Raw genomic sequence first — 18,723 nt, forward strand, 5'->3', positions numbered from 1 at the left:
AAATATTAATAAATATAAATATTACCAGGCAATATTACATAGTGTTAATACTTGTTCATCAAGTTTTCAACACTTCAAAAATACTCCTAATAGCAAAATTGAATAACTTTTGATATGATATCCTTTGAACCAAATAAAAATACTAATAAACAATCTAAATAGTTGCATGTATTTAACTTATGGGTCTGTTCATGAGTTAGTCCAACTCACATTGCTTAAGCCCCACGGGCTTATATAGGTTGGCTAAAAAGCCTTGTTCTTAAATGGGCTGTTAAATGGGCTGTAAAATTTGAAGCCCGACTCCATCAAATTACAGGCTGGGTAGGGTTGGCCCAACGGGTTTGGCTCATATTGACGGCTCTAATCTAAGCTGGTTGTGTGAATGATATTAAAAAAAGAGGAAAGGATCTAAAATGCCCTTCAACTATTTAAAATGGTGCAAAAAATATTCATCTACCTATTGGGCTAAAATGCCCTTTTCGTTTACCTATTGTGTTAATTTTGCCTTTTCATTTACCAGTTACCTATTGACTCTACTTCATTTATGACATGACATATTTCTATTGGACATTTAAAATTCAATTAAACTAATTAATTTTATCCCTAAAATCCAACTTGCCCCAGCCAAATATCCCGATCCAACTAAGATCCGCTCCAATTCCTTTAACAAAAAAGAAATACCTATTTATCATTTTAATATGTCCATCTCCTCTCTTTTCTTCACTCCACCATCTTCTCAATCAAAAGCATAGACTGTTGGAGTAACATTTTTAGAGTACTTATGTTGCAAGTAATTTTACTCCTTTTCAAGTGCAAGAATTCAAATGGCGATAAGCGCTATAACTAAACCAGTTATGACAGTGGACATGTTTTGGACTATTATTGCTAATGTATCTCCCACCATATTTCGAATAGTTGAAGCACCGCTAGATAGTCTTGCACCTATAACACCACTATATTTGATAAACTTCAACGTCAAGAAATTTGGAGAATTAAGAAAATCGTTAATACATTCACGGACTTTATGAAATTTACCTTGAGTTTGCAGGTCATCGAACCAACTGATCGAACCAACTGATCTCTTGGTATACCAACTTACCAAATGTCATGGAATGTATCAGTTGGATCAGTTTTGCACCAACAACTCCAAATACATAATTTTGCAAAGGTGCAACAATCAAGACAACAACTCTAATAACCACAAACATCAGTGCCCAAAATCGAGAATCCTTTCGAAGATCATGGGGTAGTTCATAAGACTTTGATAATCGTTGATGCCATAAGATTGAATACAGGATAAATCGTACTATTTATGGCAGCATTTATCATTCCCACAAGTATTTATGTTACAATATTTCTATGGACATGTATGTGTATTTTTGTTTCCTAATTATGTAGTGATTATGAGGTTGAACCAACTTTGATTTAAATAATTTAAAGTTGATCCTTGGAATTGTTGATACATTCTGTGCTTTGATCAATTTTCAGGTTATGCTTGAGAACTATGCTTTTGGGAGAAGACCTCTAGTTCCTTTATGGAACCAAAAGATAAAAATAGTTGTTGGTGAGCAATGAAATTTAACCTTCCTGCACTGACATAGTGTAACGCCCGAGTCTGGTACCCCGGATGCTACACGATGCTCATAATCTCGAAAGATCACAAGCTAACCCTTGACTGATATCTGCAGCTGAGCACTGAATAATATACGGAAATAAATGCTGAAAACTGGCGAAAACTTGCCATTAAGGTTCAAATATCTGGAATAAAACTGAACAATGTTTAACAATACCAAAATTAAAAGAACTGTCTAAAAATACTCTAGTCTGTCTGAACATTTAGTCTGAAAAACCTCTAAACTGTCTGAACTGTGGAGTTGGTGAGACAATCCCCCAACTAACTCCATTTACTAAAATGCTAAATCTAATGCAATAATAAAATAAGGAACATCCTCGAATGATGAGGACTCACTGCTAAGTCTACTACTGCTGACTGAGTCTGACCTGCTAAGGATGCTCTGGAACCCGTACTTCTGAACCTATGGTATAAGACACCATAGCGCAATAGAGAAGTATGCGTCAGTACGTGAGAATGTACTGGTACACTAGACGAGGTAAGGCTGAATGCAAGGGTTTACATGTATGAACAATACTGACTGGATAACACGAGACTACTGAATGAGGATACATGCATGAGTGCATAAACTATAACTGAAATCATAGTAAAACTGAATACTGAATTCTAATAACTGGACTTCTGATAATTGAGTCTACTAATACTGATACTTGAGATCCGGCCTACCTAATGGGTGATATCTAGATCTACTAATACTAATACTGATTGACTGAATCTGAGATCAGGCCTAATTAGCGGGTGATCTCTAAATCTATTGATAATAAGAATGATTCACTGAAATCTAAGATCAAGCCTATCTAGTGGGTGATCTCTGCATCTATGGAACTTTCTAAGTTCTTTACAAGCTTGAGTGACTATATCTAACAGTCATTGATTTTTGTAATATTGATCTGAGTTCTATTCTGAATACTGAGACTGAAACCGAGACTGTGGGAGGTAGTCATCTAACCGACATGCCCCGAATCTAAACTAGTGGGGTCCAACCTGTAACCCCAACTGGAAGGGTGCCAGTATCGTGCCACGGGTAAAGACAACTTCTAAGACCAAGATGCCAAGCCTAATCTAACGGGTGACACCTGGGAGGAGCCAAGCCTAATCTAACGGGTGACTCCTGGGAGGTAGTCAAGCCTTAATATAATGGGTGACTCCTCATCCTGCGCTGGCTACGCAGTTCTGGAGTACAGGGACTGCTACTAACGACTCTGCCTAACTAATGGGGAAGCCGTCGTCCCTGCCCTCGCTCGGTGCTGAATTCTACTCCCAACTAAATAGACACTAATCTGATTCTTAGACTGTACTAAATTGATCTGAATCTAATACTGATTGTACTGATTATCTGAGTTGAGCTGAGTTCCGTTGACTGGTGAAATACTACTGAGTTCTATTAGCTAACTGAATGCTACTGAGTTCTGAATTGATTACTGAATTGGACTGGTATGTTACTGAGATTACTGAGCATTCCTAAGTCATGAAGCTGACTGAGTTTTACCGAATACTGTAACTGACTGAGAAAACTACTGATCGTGACTTGACTGAGAGTACTATAACTGACACTAGCTCTAGGCACACAACTAAATTGTCGGGTATTAAATACCCCCAGCTCGATAGCATAAAAGTAAAGCATAACAATTCTTGAATAACATGACAATCATCTATCATTCGCAATACAATCACAGAAGCATCCTTTCAAGTATTTGAGGTAATAAACTTGTAGATGTATAGGCATATATACTAATGTCTCATAATTCATTCACCAAAGCCTTTCAACAAACACTTAACATACATTAACTTGTACACAAAGGGGAATTTCATATTAACATGCTATAATGGCACTACTTTATTCACCTAGGCATTTAATCAAATATATAAGGAGCATGCTTTGGTTATATAACCAACAATACATCTAAATAACATGGATACATCAATCAACATGAAATTTGAAGGGTATATCATGAACATCATACCAATCATCACCTACTAGGATTAACTCTTGGAATTTGAAATCTAAAACATGAATCAAAATCCAACAATAACATAAACACGAACTTCAATTCAATCATAATTATGGAAATCATAAATACACAATCTTTGCACTTCAAAAAGGATTCTTGAGATTAATGGGTGGAAGGAACCCATGAATCAACATCTAACATACCTCAAAAGCTTGAATCTTGAAATAGAATAACTTTTCTCAAAGGTTCTTGAATGGTGACGTTTTGATTCTTGAGTTTTCTTGAAGAAGGGTGTGAATCTTGTTCTTGAGGATTGATCTTGAAAGAAACCCTAATTTTGATGTTATGGATGAATAAGGAGTTGTGTGCTTTGATTTGATGCAATTAGGTTTTAAAAAGGGTGGAAAAAGACCCAAAAATCCTTTTAAAAATGGTTTAAAATAGCTAAACGGAGGTCTGCGATGGTTTGGGCGACGAACCGTCGCCCGGGGGAGGACTGTCCCTTCAACCCATTGCTTTTTGACCAAAAAATAGGCTTACTGCCTCAATTGCGACGGTTTGGGCGACGGTCCGTCGCAGGCGTGACGGTTCGTCAGCCTTCCTGTCGCACTTTGTCAGCCCTAACAGCTCACTGTAAAATGGCCATAACATTTTACTCCGATAATGGATTTTGGCAAAATTGATATTGTTGGAAAGATAATTCAATTATCTATATGTTGGTAGGTCATGAGCTGAAAAATTCTTTGTAGAATGGAAGATATGCTCGTTTGAAGTTGACTATGACAACATCCATCTCAAGAATTCAATTTGTAAGGGATGTTTTGATTCGTCTAGTAGCAAGGACGTATTTGAGGTCTTAATATACATCAAACTCGATTATAAAACTACCAAATCACTAAAATTTATCTCTCATGAGTTTGAATCATGGTTCTACTATCGATTAGAATTCTCGAGGTCTCACACAGAGATAGCTCTATCTCAATCTAGGAATTCATCATCTTTTAGTGGGCGGTGGCCAAGAACCATCCTTGGGGGATTGGAATTGGACGAGGCAACACAAAAATGCCTGTACATGATTGTATCTCATCAAATTTGAACTACCTTTGAAAACTTGAGGATTTTTAATAAATGTTATGTGAAGGTAAAGAAATAAAGTTGGCTCTTTTCGAACATTTATAGGGCATTCATAAGGTGCTCTATTTTGAAGGTCATATTGTATTGAGTGAATTGTAACTTCCCATTTTAAGATTTTGATAGTCTGAGGATAGACTCTTTATCCCTTGATTGAGGACATAGGGTAAGAGTTTTTGGTATCATCTTTGTAGCTATAATTTTTACATTTTGAAATTTTCAATATCATTTCACGAAATAAAAGATATCACATCAATTCGTGAAAACTGATTGTTATGAACTTTTTGCTTGGTTGTATTGCCTCGAACTCTTTTGACTGCAGACAAGGAAGATTCTTTACTAGGAATGGCAATGAGGGACTATGTTAAAGTGTCTAAAGTTATATTACTCTTTTGTCAACCACTAAAGAGAATCCACTAAAAGAGAGAGAGAAACCACTGTTAGATAAAACATTAGATGGACTATTACAAGAGGGGATGTATCAAAAGTTTGTGGAAAATTTGATTGAGAAGATGGTAGAGTGGAGAAAAGAGAGAATATGAGTAGATTAGGATCGATGAATGGGGATTTATTTTTTTTAAAGGTAGTGGAGTGGGTCTTAGTTAGCTCGGGTTATTTGGCTGAGTTAGGTTGAGTTTTGAGGATAAAATTAATTAATTTAATTCAATATTAATTGTCCAATAGGAATATGCCATGTCATAAATGAGGTGGGGCCAATAGGTAGCTGTTAAATGAAAGGACAAAATTAACCCAATAGGTCGATGAGAAGGGCATTTTAGGCCCTATAAGTAGATGAAGGGAATTTTTGCACCATTTTAGATAGTTGAAGGGCATTTTAGGTCACTTTCTGTTAAAAAAAGAAGGAAAAATTGCATTCCATAGATAAAATAGGTCTTTTAATTACTTGACATAGTTAAGGTTGCAAATAATTACTTTATATGGTTATTTATTAGTTTTATAACTGTTTTTATGTGGGATTTCATATACAAATAATCTGCACAGTATATAACCAATACTCTCTTTCTAGGATTTTCATTATTAACTTTTGTTTACTTGACTCGATTTTTTCTGTCATATTTTCACAATGCTTTGAATTTTTCAATATCAATTTTCATGGATTTCAATTTTTAGGATTTTTTGTTTGAATAACTGAAAAAGGTTGATTTTTTACACTATATATATTGGGATTTTAAGAGTAAGACAATCCATTTCTACTCCGATAAATAAGGTGAAAAAACTAACGTTTACCGTCGTCGACACCACTGTCTTCGATACTACATCGTCATCAGAGCCACCACTTATCACCACTCAATTAGTCCAATCAGAAAGATCGATGGAGGTAGAGATGGAGAGAAGAGCAACTAGTGACTAGTGGTTGAGGGAGATAGTGGTGATGTTCACGGAGAAATCATCTCAATTTGCTGACCTCATATGTAATTGAATGTTTGAGACAAACCTTAATAAATTCGAGCATTTCTTAGCAGTAGATGTAATGTTTTTGCTTCATCTCAATTTTCTAAAAATTTTATAGAAAAGAATGTATAATTTGAAAATTGAATTGTATATTAACGTTAATTTCACAAAATGAATCTTGATGAATTGTTTTCATAATTGGGTATTTAATCCAATTTTAGTCAATTTGGTATTGTATATAGGTGATTTAATTTTATTCAATTTGATTTGCGTATGTTTTTGTATGTGGGCATGTATTTTATATTTTTTATTTGTATATTTTTATATACATATGAATGTATTGGATGTATGTGTTTTGATGTATATATGTATACAAGTTAGTTCTCTCTCTCTCTCTCTTTATATATATATATGTGTGTGTGTGTGTACGCATCTATGTATATATATTTATACATATGCATATTAGTATTACTGTTTCTATATACATACACTAGTTTTTATATTTGGTGTGTTACAAATTAGAATGAGTATCAATACATTAAGATTCTAATATACAAATGCCCAATCGCTTAATTGTATATACATGATGTTATACGTTTATACAATATAGTGTTGATATACATATGTATATATTTATTCAATGGCCAAACCCATCAGTGGCCCCCTAAACTTGGCACAATCTTTCACTTAGGCACCTCAAGTGGACGTTGTTCAGTTTTCACACCTCAAGTAGCCATAAAGTGTGTCACTTTGACACCTTTTGCTGACACACCAAAAAGAGTGTATCACACTCACTTTGGGGTGCGTTTCAGGATATACGACATGTAAATAAACCAATTATAAAAGAACATTTGTCATTTTTATAAAAATAATTTTTATATAATTAATTTAAATAAATAAAATATTAATAACCCCACCCCACCCTATATCATGTTCCTAAACACCTCACCCTACCCCACTCCATATTATCTTCTTCAACCCACCCCACCCCCAAATCATTTCTGCCACCCCCACCCCCAAAATTGTCTTCTCCTACCTTCCCCCACCCCTAAATCATTGCCGCCACCCCCACCCCATCAATTAGTTTTTCACCATATTTTTTCTTTTTCTTAACGCAATTGATTGCTAAAGTTATCCGTAACAAGCAAACTAGACAATCAAATGGTTATGACTTTATTGAGTTTGTTAGTCATGCTACCGCAAAAAGAAATTTTCAGGTATATAATGGGACCTTTATGCCTAATATTGAGCAAAATTTCAGACTTAATTGGGCTTCTCTTGGTTCTAGTGAAAAACGTGTTGATACTCCTAAATATACAATATTTCTTGGTGACTTGGCAGCCGATGTCTATGATTATATGCTTCAAGAGACATTTAGGGCTAACTACCCATCTGTGAAGAGTGCCAAGGTTGTAACAGATAAGCTCACGAGGAAGTTTCTTTAAATATCACTTTCCACTAATTGGAGATCACATCTTAGAGAGAGAATTTAGTGGTAATTCATATAATTGATAATAACAATGGCGATTTCAATGATGATGGGTTTGATAAAGGCGGTTCTATGGTGGTAATAGAGGATTGATGGAGGCTCGTAAATTTGATGATGTTCGTGGTGACTTTGCTAGTAATTGATAAAATTAATGATGACAGTTTCAATGGTAATTACTTCGGTGGTTGAGTTTAGCGATTGTGATGCTATGGTGGTAATTGAAATTTGATAGTGGGTATGAAGAAAATGGAAGAAAAATATATGAATAGAAAAAGAAAAACGAAAATGTTGGGGGTGGGAGTGGCGGGGGTGGGCGTTTGTGGATTGAAGAAGACAATATGAAAGGGGTGGGTGGGTGGGGTAGGAAAGGGTAGGGTGGCGGCAAATGATTTAGGGGGTGGGGTGGGTTGAGAAAGATGATATGGGGTGGGATGGGGTGGGGTGGTTAGGAAGATAATATATGGTGGGGGTGGGGTAATTAATAGTTTTTATTTAAATTAATTATATAAAAAATATTTTATAAAAATGACAAATATCTTTTTATAATTGATTCCTTTCCATGTGTTTTAATCTTTTTTTTCAATAAAAAAAATAATTATAGGTGTATATAGTGATGTGACAATTTAAATGAGTTGGCACAAATTAATTTGCTATTTTTTCCACGTTGGCAGCGAGTGAGATACACTCACCGGTACTAATGTCGAAAGGTCCCAAAGTGACACACTTTATGGCTACTTGAGGTGTCAAAAGTGAACAACGTCTACTTAAGGTGCCTAAGTAAAAGATCCTGACAAGTTTAGGGGGCCACCGATGGGTTTGGCCTTATTCAATGCATGATATGCATATGTTATACAAATGTGTTTATCCCATATGTATGTTTGTATGTTTATGCAATATAGCAGTGATATACATATGCATATATTATACAATTGAATTATAAAATTACAATGTGTTTGTATATACAATTGTACATATATATTTAGTTAAAATTTAGTTTGTACACATGTGTGCTAAAAATGATCAACTATGGTAGTAGAATAAATGATCAAGTATGAAAGATAGAATAAATGATCAAATATGAAGGCATTTTGTGTTATATATGAGCTTAAATGATCAATTATAGAAGGAGAATATTGGGAAAGTTGGAAATAATAATGAACATTACTTACTCTCTCTTTTCTTTTAAATTAATAATAATTACATTTTTATTCATAGGTCTTAAATACATTTGGTCACTAACTGATGTCTATATTATGTAATTAGTAAAACTTAGATGATGAAGTTAGTAGGGATTGAAGTTATCTATATGTGAAGTTTTTCCTAGTAAAAATGGATAAATCATGAGTTGGTTATGGGTCAAATATGGGTTTACTTGGTCAGCTTCCATGCATTACTTATGTGTAATGACGTCTTTGTATTCTCTATTAAGTTGAAGCTGATTTCTGCATTGACTATAATAGAAAATTAGTTGACAATGAGTGTTTTGGAGCCTTGTAGATAAATCATAGTACTTGTTTATCACCAGGATCCAAAACTCGAGGTCGTGATGGTATTTATTGCACCCCTTGTGATAGGTGTATATGAAAAAAAAATAATGTCAAAGTCATAAAATTGAACCACGTAGAATCAACTCATAAACAAGTACAAAAGTCAGTGCAATTATCTAAGAATATGGAAGTCACTAAGTACAAGTTTCTATGGGTAAAAAAGTACAACATAGAGTCTAGAACATCTCGAGAGAAAACAACATAAATAAAAAAGAAGAGATCTGGTAGGCACTGGGGTCAATCAGTTGCTACCTCTGAATCTCAAGGTAGTAATCCAAAGTACAATTTCCTCATTAGCAATTGGTGATCACAAGCTCGATACATGCATGTAAGGTGTAGAATATAACAAGTGTAATTATTAATTCACATGTACTCAACAACATCATCGATCGACCTTAATTCGAAGTGATGGAGAGAACCACCTACTTTTCTACTATACAACACAATTCATATAAACTTGCATAATGAGGAGAGCCACACTCACAGTACAAGTAGGTTTTCAAAGAAACTTAGACCAGAAGGTGGTAGGAAATTGCTTAATCACACTCCAATATCCACTATCAGTGCAAGTCAAGGAAATGAGGATGATAAAATGAATGCAATGATTCATTTGAATGTATTTGTATACACCCACAACTCTTAGCTAGTTGGGACCCATGGGTAACTCGCAAGGTTTATTAATTCCAGTTCACCTCTTTTAGATTTCACAATCACATAAACTTTCTTTTTATACATTAATAACCAAAGTCTCGAGTTCTCCTCAAATATCACTATAAACCAACTCAAATCCTCAACTAGAAGTAAAATCATCAACCAACACATTTAAATAGGTCACTTTCAATTATAATTCACTGCACCCATGCTAACAAATAGAGTAAACAATCCAAATAACTCAATTAATTATCTTAAACCTTCAGATAACATCGATACTTACACAAATGTTCGCCATCTAACCTATATAGGCCCCCGATATCCCCATTACTCCCTTTTAAAAATGATTAACATATAAGAACTTCAAAAAGAGAAAAAAAATCTTAACTTGCCTTAAAGGAAGTATGAAAAGACAAAAGCATAACTTTACCCTTTCATAGAGCCTCAGAACAAGCCCAATATGATCAAATACGTACTTTACATACAAAATGAAATCAAACAAAATTGGATATAAAATTTCATTGAAAACAAAGTTAAAATCGGCCTTCGAATCATCAAAATACCATTCCTTAACTCTAGCCCCAAAATTCCTAAACTTTTCAATTTTAAAATCAAGATTTGGAGATGAAATCATAACTAAATCATTGTGGATTGTACAAATACAATATAAAATCATAACAATTAAAAATACTTGAAAACCACCTTTTGAATCCCCTACAAAGAGTTTTCAAGCTTTAAACATTAAGTTATGGGTTTATGGTCTAAGTTGGGTTTTTAAATATGTCAAGGTGAATCACTATTGCGATCACCACCCCCGAAATTAGGACGTTACCTAAATTGGGTCTATCATGATTGTTGTGTCCTAGCCGCTTTTGCATAAAAAAATCAAACCCTATCCGAACGCTGATAAAATGACCTTTCATGATACAGACCCTTCATTACAATTGCAATGAACAAGACCATCAACTCTCCGCTTGTGAGATGTCCTCTAAATGCATTATGATAGTTAAAATACATAAATTCAAAAACTTTGATTGGACCCTCAAAATTTGTTCAGAACTCCGTGAACCCAAAATAAACATGCTATTAGATTTAAATGATATTTTGCATTAAAAAACCATCAAAATACCACACAAAGATCATCTGAACTAAATGTTGACGGAAGTCAAACTTTGGCTTAACACTTCTAACTTTATAATCAACTACTCAAAATCCATCCGAATGCTTCAAAACTCAAACTAAAGGTCCTACTAACTCAAAAATTCTATTTTAGAGCTAACAAAACTATCGAAATTCTCATATGACCTCGTTATCACCAAATGTGGATTTTTGCTAACCATACTAACTTCCAAACCATCCAAAATAAAATATTGGATAATTCTCATTTAGCCACCTTGAGAACTATGCAACCCATATCTGCAGACTACAGATATTATAAAGCAACAACGGAGAGGGGTAAAATAGTTTAAATATACTAAAATAAAAAAAATCACTATACATGTTGTTACATCATCCACTATTTAAGCACTCATTAATCCTCGAATGTAGGGATAATGAAGATACCCAAACTATCAAAAAGCTAGAGAAATAAACGTTATACGTCTAATTTTTCTCCAAAGTGGACTTCTTAATCACTCGATGCTTCCGTTGAATCTTTACTAAAGATATTTCTTAGATCTCAACTTTTGAATCTGTCTATCTAAAATTGTCCAGGGCTCCTCTTCAAATTTCATAATCTAATCCAAATCCACTGAAGTCCTACTAAATCTCATGAGAATTATCAGAATGAGACTTATCAAAATGATACTTCTTTAACATCGGGACATAAAACAAAATTCATGAACGAATGACCAAAGGTAAGGCCTACTCATAGTCCAACTCCTAAATATGTCAAAATTTTTTGAAAGACCAAGAATTTGAGCTAAAATTGTCTTTTTTCCCAAATCTCATCAAATCCTTCATGGGTAACACCTTCAACTGAACTTGCACATGAATCATGAACTTCAAGTCCCAAACTCTTCGATCTATATATCCCTTCTACCTACTCCAGGATATCAAAAGTTGGTTCGAAATCAACTTCACTCTATCTATAAAATTTATAAATAAATCTATACCCCATGATATAACTTCAAAAGAATCAAACCAACGGAAGATCTACACTTCCTCCTATATAATGTCTCAAATGGTGCCATTTAGATGTTAGAATGATAATTATTATTGTATGCAAATTTTGCCAAATGAAAAAACTTATCCAAATGACCTACAAAGTCAATTACACTAGTTTAAAGTATGTACTCCTACACCTGAGTGGTTTCCTCTGACCAATCATATAATATACCATGATTTTATGGTACTTTTAACGCTTAAAACATGGAAATTTTGTATGTTCTTAAATTTGTTTTGGTATATATGATGTGTTTTTGTGTGTTTATGCAAAAAAATAGGTTCAAGATGCAATCATGAAAAAAAGAGTTGAGAGCTACAAGTGTGACTTGTGAACACCAAACTACGACTCGTGAATACATAGTATGTTTCGTGCTCTTTACCATGGATAAAAGTTCAAATAAAGTGAAATCAGTCCCAATAGGACCATACATACTATGACTCCTACGACCTATGAAAACTATAGTACGGGTTCGTAGCGAGGACTCGTAAGTGGATACCTCTAACTGTGCAAAATTGAGCTCAAGACCATGAGTCAGGCTATGAGTTATAGTCCTAAACTATGAATCATGGAATGACCCATAGGAACTAAAATAATTTCATTGATTTTGGAAAACACAAATTGAGATGTTCATAATACGAGTCACACCTTTAATGTATGAGTCATACATTACTAATGGGACTACAATCTTATTTAGTTCAGTACAATTTATTTTGTCTACAAATACTTTTCTTAGTTTTTTATTTATAGTTTATGCACCCAAAACATATAGTTACGTTTTGAATTGCTTGAAAATTTAACTCTCTTTGGTTTTTGAGAAATAACATACACTAATTCTTGATTATTGACTTAGTTCTTGTAATTCAAGACTCTAGATTTCATCTATTCTTCTTGTAAGTTCATAATAATGTTTTCAACCATAAATTCTGGAATTGTTCTTACAAACATGAGTAGATAAATCTCATAAATAAGGTTGTAGGAACCATGATGAATTAACGAAGAAAGTTAAAGTACTTAGTGATTCTTGAACGAGGTTGATGCATGCATTGTTATTCTCTTCTTATTGATTGCTGTTTTACTTGTTGTAAATATTAGAGCTCACCTAGATTTTTAAATTGCTTGTTGAAAGAGGTAAAGAATAGGAAAAAGATTAATAACAAAATTTGAGGCTATTAACCATTATCTAATAGTTTGAGCCATAACTAGGAAAGCCAATCCAAGATTAAGGGTAAGGGTCAACATTTGAAAACTCATAGACTACGAGCTAATTGGAGTGATATTCATCTAATTAGGGTCAAGAGACATTTAGGTGAACCAATCTTACAAATTTTGTATGCTAAGCACTGGGATAGATCACTAATACTCTACTCTTATTGAGTTATAAAACCATGGGGAACATAGTCCTAGTCCACTCTCATTTATTGATACAAACAACATTACGATACTTCGTTACTTGGTTAATAATGTTTAGAAATAGTTAATTGTCACTTTACAACTCCCTATTGAAAATAACTGACTAATAGTTTAGATAATCACATTGGCTTAGTTTCTAGCCACATTCTTTGTCGAATTGTAATGATCCTCCATGTTATTTTATATATTTTCGCTCATTTTTGCCATTTAAATCCTTTTTATATCTGTCCCAACTCATTTATGACTTGTTAGAGCTAAAGTTTAGTTATCGGGAAGTTTGTTTAAATTTTAGCGCCAATTCTTTATTTTGAAGTCTTTGTTGGTTAGAATTAGTATCGGGTGAAAATTCAGTTAGACAACCTCGTATGTCAAATTTGACAGTTCAAAAAGCTCCAAAACGTTGATTTTAGGTGCGATGGATCTTGGTTTGGATCCCAAGGCTTTCAAATTTTTTTGATCTATTAGCCAAAACTTAAGAAAACTAGTGCATGAGTATGAAACTCACTTTTCATTGAAACAACCTCAGATGAAGTTTTACCTGTGCCATCGAGTCCAGAATATTGAATTTGATAGGTTAGCATAATTCATTTTCATAAATAAGATTTTGAATAATCTTGAGGGGTCGGTAGAGACTTGGAATTTTCCAAGTCCCCAACTGATGCACCACTCAGCTGGTGCATCCTTTTAAGTGTTGTAACGCCCCGAAATCTCATCCCGAGATGTCAAACGTTGCTTAAGGCTACAAATAGCCCTAAACTAACCCTTTGAGCCTGTTACTACTTCTAACACTTGCTTTAGGATAAATAAGCTAAACAATGATTCTTTGTTGGGTCAACTATAATCCGAAATTACTGGAAATAATGTCTGAATAGCAAAATACTAATAATCTGGAACACAACTTCAACTGACAGTCTAGTCTGACAAAGCCTCTACTACTCAAACTAGAGAGCCATTGGGACAGACCCCAACTAACTCACTACGATCTGAAAGTAAAACTCAAAACACTGTGAAAATGGGAAAGCTGCAAATATAGGTCCTTGAACCATGAGGACTCACCAACTGTGGAATGTAGACAAACGTACTCGGGAATCAAGGTTACTGCTGAGGCTGAGCACCTGAACCTATATTATGAGACAATGTAACACACAGACGTATATGTGGATCAGTACTTTGAGAATGTACTAAGTATATGGAGGTGTATGCATTTACATAAAACAATATCAATACTCTTTAATAAAATCATGCATGTAAATAGGAATGACTCACATGGGTTGAATAAGTCTAAAATATAAAACTCATAAATCAAAAATAGTGAAAGATGTAACACAAATCTCGTGAGTCATTATACTTAGCTTTAAAATTTATACGCTCCTCTTATTTTCAATTATTGAAGGCTAAAAGAAGCTTTAAATAATACTTTCAAACTCAAGATTTTATCTTGTGGAGAGTAAAATTTCTTTTAAAACTTAAGGACTTAGAACTTTTAGGAACTTTTAACACTTGGAACTCTGAAACTCTTTTAGACTCGGGAGTTTTTTCTAACCGACATAAACCATGTGAGCTACAGGGAGTCCAACGTCTTGCCCAAGTTGGGAAGAGCTGTTCTACCCTTGCTATCGTAATAGAACCTTAGCTTTAATGATCACTATCTCGGCCTCAGGCCCATAAATCTCAATCCTACCGTGGCACATAGTTTTGGGGTATAAAACCTTAGAATCATACCCAACTCGGTGCTAAATACTACTCCCATACTCAGTTCAGAACTTTTAGAAAATCCACCTGGAAATAACTCAAGGGTCTATGATGAAGACCAAAATATATTTCTCTTTTCTTTAAATCATAATCAAATATGGATTCCTATCTTAGCTTAGACCCAATGGGTCAAATATTTAACTAAAATATGAAAATTGCTTAGTTATGGGGTACTCATGACCCAAACAGTCTTAAACAATAAATCTTAAAATGAGAGTCTATTGACCCAAACAGTAAATCTCAAGTCAACATCTCAAAATTCATGATTATGAAAGCAATTACTCATAAGGTATCTTGAAATCTGTAAGTCTCATTAATAAGCATAGAAAAATATGCAAAATCATGCTATTTGACTTTCAATTCATGGGAAGTATCAAAACCTTGCAACTAATGATAATGGGTGAAAAACCCTAACTCAATTTCATGTAAAATCTCATAAATTGCAGAAAACTTATAATTTAAAATAATTCTTTGGGCACAAGGGTGAAAGGATTACCTTTGTTCAAACTCCACATACCTTAGATTATGAAATTGGATAAACAAACTTGCTGAAGACTCTTTTTTAGAACTCTTAAGGGAGGGTTCTTGAAGCCTTTGACTTGGGAACTTTGAATCTTAACTAAATTTGTAGAAACTATGGTGAGTTCTTGAATTTCTTAGAGAAGGAATTTGGGTTTCTTCTTGAGGAAAAAACCCTAGCTTTGAGATACTTTTGGATAAACTGAAGTCATCTGGTTTATTTGGGAATATTAAGATGTAAAAAGGGTGAAAAAAGACCAAAAAGTCCCTTTTAAAAATGACATAAAATCACTGAACAAAATATGTGATGGTGGGTACGACGGTCCTTCACTGGGTGACGGGCCGTCGGTCCTGACCGTCGTACCTGGGCCAGATTTGGACTTTTTGCCTTGCCTGCGATGGCTGGGTCGATGGTCTATCACTGGATTGATGGTCCATCGACCTTACCATTGTGCCTAACTAGAATGAGGTCTCACTGCTTCCTCTACGATAGTTTGGGTGACGGTCCGTCAGACTTCTACGTCGCACCTAGGCAGTTAGACTGCTTTTTGTAATTCAGCCATATCTCTCTTTCGATGTTGGATTTTGATGAAATGGGTATCGTTGGAAAGATAATTCAATTTCCTACATGATAAAATTCATTTTTAGAAAAACTCTATATGATTTAAATACTAATCACTTTGGAAATCATTCCTAAATCTTTTAGAGATGAAATAAGGCTTCACTTGACATATTCTAAAGGCTCAGACTATGAGGGAAATTTACGGGGTATTACAAGTGCCATTTTGGTTGCTTAAACGGAGTTCATGAATGTGGCAAGTCGTTCTCTTAAAATATCAGGTAGCCAGTCAAGGGTCGTGTAAGCATGTCCACTATCGCTTAAGTGCGTGTTGCTTAAGCAACATCTTGGTCACTTATGTGACATCGGGGTTGCTCATGCAACATGTGCAGACAACATAAGTATTGCAAAAGTGGCACTTGGCCGCAAAAGTGATGACCTATTAAGCGGCCTAGTGTCCGCGCTTAAGCGAGACTTGGGCACCTGGGAACCATATAAATTCCCCACTTACACCAATTTTCTCCCATTTTTCACACAAGTTCAAGGGTGAAAACCCTTAAAACAATGTGAAAACTTAGGAGAGACATTAGTAGGTGATTTTAAGGAATTTATATGCTTGAATTACTCATGCCTTCTATAAATTCTTAAGTTTTCATCGATTTCATAATTAATTCCCCATTATTTTCCAAAATCCCTAAAATATTGATGGGTTGATTGTAGCACTATTTGAGCTCAAAATTTACCCACTTTTTGTGGATAAATGTTCCTTGAGCATAGAGAGATGCCTTGTTTATTTTGAATGTACAATTTTGCAAGTGGGTCCCATATGGAATTTTAACATAAGTTTGAACCCAAAACACAAAAGCATAATATGGGTACCGTTGTTCTCATATTCTTAAGTAAATGATGATTTTGATAGCATGATATCTTGTGAAAGCTTATTGAAAAGGAAAATTGATGATTTAGTAGATTTCTTCAGACTTTTCTTTGGCATCCAAATAGGCTAGGTTTACTTTCTTCATAGATTGAGCTAATTCCTAGTATAATTATGATATTATGTATGATACAGGATGGGAATTAGGTCTTGGAGGTATACTTAGTATTATTTGAATTGGTTAACCGATTTTGGAATCGTAAATTAGGCTTAAATGACTTAGTTATCTATGTTTAAGTAGAATTTCTATCTTAGGGAAATATGTGTTTTTTTAATATCTAGAAGTAAATGTTGATAACTTAGCCTAATCTAGGGTAGAATTTTCCTTAGAATAGATTTCAGGGATTAGAAGTGGGCCCTTCAGGACCACCTTAGGCCGAGATCTTATTAGCTTCTTTTAAACTTATTGGGTATGTTAAATCTTTAAATTGATTATTTTAGAGTTAAAGAGAATACTAGTTTGGTATTTGGGAGTTGGTGCTGATTTTAGACCAAGTCCGATGGTTATAGATATTGAGTTTTGATTCAAGTTTGGCAGATATTGAAGATATTGAGTTCTGATTCAAGTTTGAAAATTGATGATATGAGTTTTAGTTCAAGTCCAGAAATGATGATGATATTTAGTTCTGGTTCAAGTCTTTCATTGGGAGTTTATATATGATATGGTATGGTATAGATGGATTCATGGTTATGGTTTGAGATTTAGATAATTGATAAAATTTTGACTATTTACTTTTCTTTGATTGCACCCTCTAGGCTTATGGAGGCCCATAATGGGTTATTTACTTTTCCACACTTATGGCTTATGAAGGCCAGTCTTGTAGTATTAATTATGCTTTTCTTTTATTATTATTACTATTTTAATTATTTATTTACAATGTTCGAACATTATTCCAAGTTTTCCTTTTTACCCGGACTAACTTATTTATCTTGCATCTTTATTGTACTTATATTATAATTAGCTCAGTCGGTCGATGATGCCTACCGAGTACCCATGGCTTTGATACTCATACTATACTTCTATGCTTTTTTTGTGCAAACCCGAGTACTAGTAACCCCCGCTGATGTTGCAATCGTGCTGTTATGAGTTTTGAGATAGGGTGAGCTCTCAAAGCTGGAGTCACCCTTTTCTCCTTCTCTTACTTTTATTTAGTCTTTCTTTAATCGAGACTTATGTAAATGACTATTATAGTACTTGTATTCCTTTAGTTAGTGGCTCTTATACTGACACTGCTAGGTCTGGTATGTTATTTTATCTTTTCTATCTTTTAGACTATTATCATTGCTTTAACTATTGATTGTAAGCCTTTACTTGAAAATATCCGTATTTTATGTATGTTTCCACCAAATTAGTCCATTGCTTCTAGGTTCGGGCTACAATTTGTCTTACCTACTAGCGGGATAAAGTAGGTGCCATCATGACTCATAAATCAGGCCGTGAAAAATTTCTATCAAAGTGCTAGGTTCACTAGTATTATTGGTACAAGAAAAAATATCTGCTAGAGTCCCGTAGATTAGAACGATGATGTTCGTTTCTCAATTCGGGAGGTTATAGGACATACTTAG

Source organism: Capsicum annuum, chromosome 12 (genome assembly GCF_002878395.1).
Source record: "Capsicum annuum cultivar UCD-10X-F1 chromosome 12, UCD10Xv1.1, whole genome shotgun sequence".
NCBI classification, from domain to species: Eukaryota; Viridiplantae; Streptophyta; class Magnoliopsida; order Solanales; family Solanaceae; genus Capsicum; species Capsicum annuum.